This window comes from Perna viridis, chromosome 8, assembly GCF_037379345.1.
Source record: "Perna viridis isolate PV_CMFRI_1.1 ecotype Kerala chromosome 8, ASM3737934v1, whole genome shotgun sequence".
Classification (NCBI taxonomy): domain Eukaryota; kingdom Metazoa; phylum Mollusca; class Bivalvia; order Mytilida; family Mytilidae; genus Perna; species Perna viridis.
In genome coordinates, this window is record NC_142452.1 from 37,164,538 (window position 1) to 37,171,443 (window position 6,906).

A 6,906-nucleotide genomic window follows, 5' to 3' on the forward strand; every position below is an offset into this window, starting at 1 on the left:
TGTACGTAGTCAATTTCCAGTACGTCGCAATAAATTACAGTGAGTAACAAGATGTATTTGACAATATATGAACTCTATGGTCTATGAAATATAACTGTTTTACAGATGGAAGAAAGTACATATCAACAAGTGTATATAGAAAGTGCAAGATTTTGAAGACAATTTTTTAAGCGATTATCCGGCTGCCTGCGGTGGCCTCCTTTACTAGAATACGCATCCTCCATACTTTAGGATCATTGCTATTAGTATTAATATTTTATCAGAATCTCCGTCGTCTAAATAGTTGCTAATTGAAATTCATTGCAAGATACAGCTAAATACTCGAGTGTGCTTATAGCATGGTCATTTCCTATTTCGTCTTTCCGAATATGACTTTTAAGGAGCAACCGGGTAGGTATTTCTGGATAAGCAGAAGACACTTACCCTACCGATGCCCCTGTTCCATTCTCCCAATGTTTTGTTCATCCCCTGTTGCTCATATACTTTTGTTTCTTTGTCCGTTTTGAGTTGATTGTTTCAACATTCTTATTTGTATCAAGCTCCATGCAGTGGCAGGCGTTTGATTCTTCTCCTTCTAATCGCTGCAGACGCGCCTTTCGAATCTCGAACATTATTCAAATCAAAGGTCGTTTGACAATCGGATGACGTCGCGTTAAATCATCTACCTTTTTCCAGACTTTGCAAGATTGCTGCATTTTCTAAGTGGGCTGGCTGCAGCGCCTAGAATGAGTTTCGAACGCCAGATGCTGTTCGGAGCTCGTTGTTTTATGTGTCTATGCAAATGTACCATCAAACTTCTTTCAAAACTTTTAACTAATATACTCACAGCTGTCAAAGAGGGTGTCCAGTTGTACCACAACAATTTATACTCCCGTAGTGGTATCAGTTCAATGTGGATCCTGAAAAATTTGAAAGATCTTCTGGAGACTCTGAATTTAAGATTATAATCAGAATATAAAAGTATTAAAACTTATGATTGTTCAACACGTTATGCTTATATTCCCTATTCTCAGTGGCAATCCCGACTCAAAAACATTATACATCGATGTTTCTTCAAAAAAGAGGGTCCACCTAGATACAAATATATAGTTCTTGGTAGAGATTTCTCATACTTTGTTAAAACATTATTCTAAAACATCTTCGAAATATACAGAAGAAGGTGCTTTCAAAATTCCTGAATTTTTTATCGACAACATATTTCTCTGGTGTGGTGGACGCGTTTTTCAATAAACGGTCTGCATTCCGATAGAAAAAATATATTCTTCTACTTGCTGACCTACTCCTTCACTGATGATGTATTATCGAGAAAAAATCCTAGTTTTGGGGATTTGATACATCGCATCTACTCCACACAAGTTGAGATAAAGGATACTACAGATACTGTGAAGTCAGCATATCTTTACCCATACATAGAGATCGATGGCAAAGAAAAACTTTTGACCAAACTTTACGACACACGTGAAGACTTTTGATTTTTAGTTGTCAACTATCCTTTTATCTGTGGCAACATCTCTTCAGCACCTGCGTATTGAATTTACAAGTCACAAGACAAACGTTATGCCAGAGCTTGCCGTAATTACGCAGACGTTTTGTATCGCGCTAGACGACTTCTTACATTTATTTTTCTGGAACAAGGTTATGTTGCTTCAAGGTTGAAGTCATCACTAAAAAAGTTTCATGGTCGCCATCATGAAATCGTGGATCGTTAAATTTTAGCCATCTGCACCATCTGCATCTGAAAACTGATTTATTCAACGGGTCATAATTTTCCTCCCCTTGTTTGTCTACCCCGGATTTGACTTTTTATGAAAAACTTGGCGTGTGTTTCTAGAAAAGCAGAGGACGCTAACCCTACCGTTGCACCTGTTCCATGCTCCCAGTTTTTAGTCGCGTCCGAGTCTCTCATTTACTTTTGTTACTGTATATGTATTAGTTTAGTTACTTTATGTTCTTTGTTGTGTTTGTCTGTTTTACATGTATGATCTTTACATTCTTATGATTTCCGCTAGAAGTTTAGTTCCCTTGATTACTTTTCCCTGTCTAGTCCTTTTCCTTAGAATATATTCTTTTGATTTCTGCTGGTATCTTGGATGCATAGAATTTATTTTTAAAATGTATTTATACCATAAAAATGTAATAATATTTTTTTTCGTAATAATGTCTATGAAAATAGTGGAATAATTATTTTGGAAAGTTTAAAAGAGTAATCAAGGGTACCAAAATTCTAGCCTAAAAATTGAATGTGTGTCACTTTTTTCCTGTCCTGATAAAGTATTCTTCATGCATTTGTGAGCTTTAGGTACCATGCATAGTCACATTTGTCATCCCCCTTTATGATTCAGTACAGGTAATTTGGGTTCTTTGTTTTCCAAATGCTATTTTTATGCTAATGCACAATTTGTTTTTGTGATATTTCCACGCAAGGTTATACAAACGTTAATTATGACCAGTGAAAAGTCTTTTTTTCTCAGGTAGACTTATACAAGAACCAAAAAAGGAGCTGCAGTTTTTACTATGTGTTTTTTTTTTATTTTGATTTTTACGGCAATCGTCACAAATAAATTCCAACATGCTAAACTTCCAGAAAGTTTTAAGTATTTTTGCGTGACAATACATCATACGATGCCGATTCTTTAAATAACAAAGTTTTTATTATCAATCGAAATATTCTATGTTGTTTACAACGAATTAGAAATATTTTTAAAACCAACTAGTGTCAATTAATTGCTAGTAGTCCTTTGTTTGTTCATTTGTGTAACGTGTTATCAGTTTGTTTATTTCTGTTCAACAAGAGACTAAGAAATGAATTTTAAGTATGTTTAATTGTCATTGTTTTCTTCAGTGGTCAGATTCGAAAAGAGGAAGGTTGTGATCGCGCCGAAGTACATTAACACTGCCGTATTTTTTGCGCCTATCCCAGGTCAGGAACTCATTGCCTCTGTATTTTACTTATGTGTTACTGGATTATATTAAGAACAACTATTGAGACATGGGTAGCCTTGATCTGACATTTTTCATCCCGATGGGTTTTTATCTCTTTGACATAATCACCATTTCCAATCTCGTTATATTTTATACCAATAATGAAACACACTTAAGATGAACAGCTGCATAAAAAGGAATAACTTGATGCATTTATAATCATTTACAGATATGTGATTGATCAACCTAAAATATATCTTTTTATAAATAAGTAAATACGAACTAGCATATAATCATGTTTCTTATTCTCTAGTTTCCATTCTCTATTTCGAGTAATGTCCCCAAAACGTTTAAATGACAAGTGTGATAAACGTGTGATTTTACCAAGATGAAAGTGTGTCAGAAAATTGAAAATGTGTTAATACTATGAACATGTACTACTAGGACTTCTGTCAAATGAACCATTCGAATTTGAATGTAACAATGCCATTTCACAATATGAAGCATATGCTATTTTCAGCATTGATCCAAAGTAAGTAATTGGAGCAAAATATTGACAATAACAGGATAATCTTGTTTCATGCTTTAAATGTGTATTACTAGATTTCTACGATTCTATTTAAAAAAAAAATGGCACACAATAATATTTTTATCAGACCTCCTGAACTTGTACTTTACCGTATTAAACTAACATGCAATGTGACGGATGTCACTTTTGGTTGTTAGATATAATGCAGGAAGTACTGAAGGAGGTAGATCTAGGGTAAGGGAGACAACTATTGAAATGAGAGATATGTTTGCATCGTATTCAATTTAGCCAATGCCTATCAAGCTTTCTTTTGAATCATAATGAAATCAGTCCAATCAGTCCAAGTTATTTTGATGCTTAAATAAGATTGAGTAAAATGCTGGATACAAACGTTCCAATTACTTGTAAGAGTTATATCCTTACCCTAGGTCTACCTCAGTTAGATTTTCCGTTTTCGACTTGATTTGTTTAGCTGTGTTTATTTCTTTTTTACTGTCTTATCTTTCTTATCGGTTTTGCAATTCCACGGCGCGGATCCAAGGACTAGCGTACCGGGAGTACGCCCCCCTCCTAAATCGGTAAAAAACAATTTTCACCACAAGTATCACCTAATAATATGTTTTGCCTTGCTTTGCACGGCATTTAATTCAATCAATGCCCCACCCCCTCACCCCTACACTTCCTAAACTCAAATCCTGGATCCGCCCTGATTCCTGCAAGCGTGTTTTTATATTTCTCCCATATCAATTGCATTTTGATTTGGTCTTTTAAAATTTGGCTTCTGTTTCGATAGTTCTCCTTTAGAGTAATTGTATATAATTAATTTTTGGTTTAAATTTTTCTTCATTGAAGTAGCTGTCTATGTAAGCATCATGCAAAATCTGAAAAATGTGATACACCCCAAGAAAAGGCTACATATTTTTATTTTTATAATTAAGTTGTTTTATGGGTCTATACTATGAAATGTGTAATAATTCATTCAAATCTGCCTGCTCTTAGGAGGTAATCCACATTGAAAACCCAGTAGATTCTATTGTATTTGAACGCCATTTACAGAGTTATCTCCTTTAATTTAGAAATATACAGTGCACTATGTATAATTTTTATCTCCTAAATGCACGGGCTATATGGAAAACTGAATGTTTAATTATGTTTACTATGACATTTAAAACAGAATATCAAAAATAAAAATATGTACGCTTTTTACCCATGAATCACATTTTGCATGATCCTTAGCTGGAGTGCGACTTAAATGCTGCTGATGAGATGTTAACCCTTGAAACAAGTGTACAACATATCGACATTTGCAATATATATGATGAGTATTTTTGTATTTTAGTACAAAAGAAAAGTTTTTTTTATTGATTTAAGTAGCTGTCTTTGTACGAATCATGCAAAACCTGAAAAATGTGATACACTTCAAAAAAGGCTACATATTTTAATTTTTGTAATTAAGTGGTTTTATGGATGTATATTATGAAATGTGTAATTATTCATTCAAATCTGTCTGCTCTTAGGAGATAATCAACATTTTATATAATTTTTATCTCATATGAGCACGGGTTATATGTAAAACCAAATGTTAATTTTTTGTTTACTAAAGCATTTCAAACAAAATATCAAAAATAAAAATATGTAGGCTTTAAACCAAGTATCACATTTGGCATGATTCTTAGCTGGAGTGCTACTTAAATCATATAATAACATTTATACAAATTACATATTTTACCAATAGTACACAACTTCTGAAGCAAAAAATGTAAATATATGGCAAATTTATTTGAACTAAAAGTTTTGTGTTTTTGAAACCAATTTACTACCGTCAGGATAGTCTGATTACAATGCACTCCCTACCCACACAATAATATTTGTCCAAGCTGATAAGAAGATGAATCGAAATAAATGATACATATGATACGTCTTCTTTTTGTGTTCGATAACGATAAATTGGCAACAAACGAATTTGTTCAATTTAAACAGTTTATTATTGACAGATGTCCCATAAGATTTATCACGAATGTCCAATTGCAGACTATATTTAGTTTGCGTCCTCTGATGCCTTAGAAATAAGAACGGATATGGTAAACGCAACAAATACACCATCGAATGCTTCAAAATAAAAAAGGAAATAGTTTCTCACCGAAAGGTCTTTCACGAGTGTAACCATACCTTTACAAAAACTCTAAAAGGCCCCAACAAGGAAAGTCATGGTATCCACGGCAACAGAACGATGATATTCCTTTAAAATGAACCAAAAGGTTTAATAGTGTCATAAAGACATGTGATAAACAACATATCCAGACTGTGGACGAGTTATAAAGGATGAATTCGTTTTATGAGGCCTAATGCAAAGTCAGAAATGAACTGAATCAACATTTAATACACCAAAAATATCACCCAACAATAAATACAGCAACATTTTTCTTCCTGAGTATTTCACTACATACTTAATAGTCAAAATGATATATCATCAAATAAAAGGTACTATTACAACATTTCATTTTATACATTAATATATTATATATAATAATGTATCAACTATGCGGAGCATGACAAGATGATTTCATTTATAAAGATTAACGTTTAAGTTTCTCTGCTTGGAATAAATAATTAAGTAACGCTCCACCTAAGAATCATGAAAATATGATTCAAGGTTGAAAAGACTACATATTTTTAGTTTTTGATTTATTATTTTAAATTTCTAAAATAAGCAGAAATTAACAAGTGGCTGTTTATAAGATATATATACAGAGAGAGATTCTTATATAGAATGTACTGTAGAATTAAGAAAAAGGGAGATAACTCCGTAAATGACGCTAAAAACAATAGAAACTACTGCATTTTAAATGTTAAAGCATACAGAGTGGAATGAATAATTATATACTTCATAATATCGACCTTGAAAGCAACTTAAAGCTGCATTAGCTGCAAAATTTGTTCAGTTCTGATTATACTGAATTATAGAAGCAATCCTTACAGCACATGTGCGGATTAGGGTCACCAGAAGTAACATGCATCTAAATTTATAAAGGTCGATTTTTTGTCTTGCAAGACAATAAATTTATAGACATTTCATGTATTTAATGCATTTTATTTGTGGATATAAAACGAAATTATACAGGAAATGTACAATTTAGTATAAATGATTAAAAGTTAAGGCATATTTCAACAGAAATTAAAAAAATACGAAAATAACAGCGAATGCAGCTTTTACAACAAAGCTGGGTCACATTTTACCAGACTGTTTCTTACGTTGTTCAATTCCAATACCGTGTAGTTCCCGTTTAAATGGATAAATGCTATCTTTATACATGTTGGCGTTAAACAATTTCAATAAGTACTTTTATCAAAATAAAACTACAGTTATGGGCAGCGACGATAAGTAATTATACATGACACACCACAGATTCCCATGAAAGAAGCTGAGCAAAGTATATTTTAACAGAACGTAGATT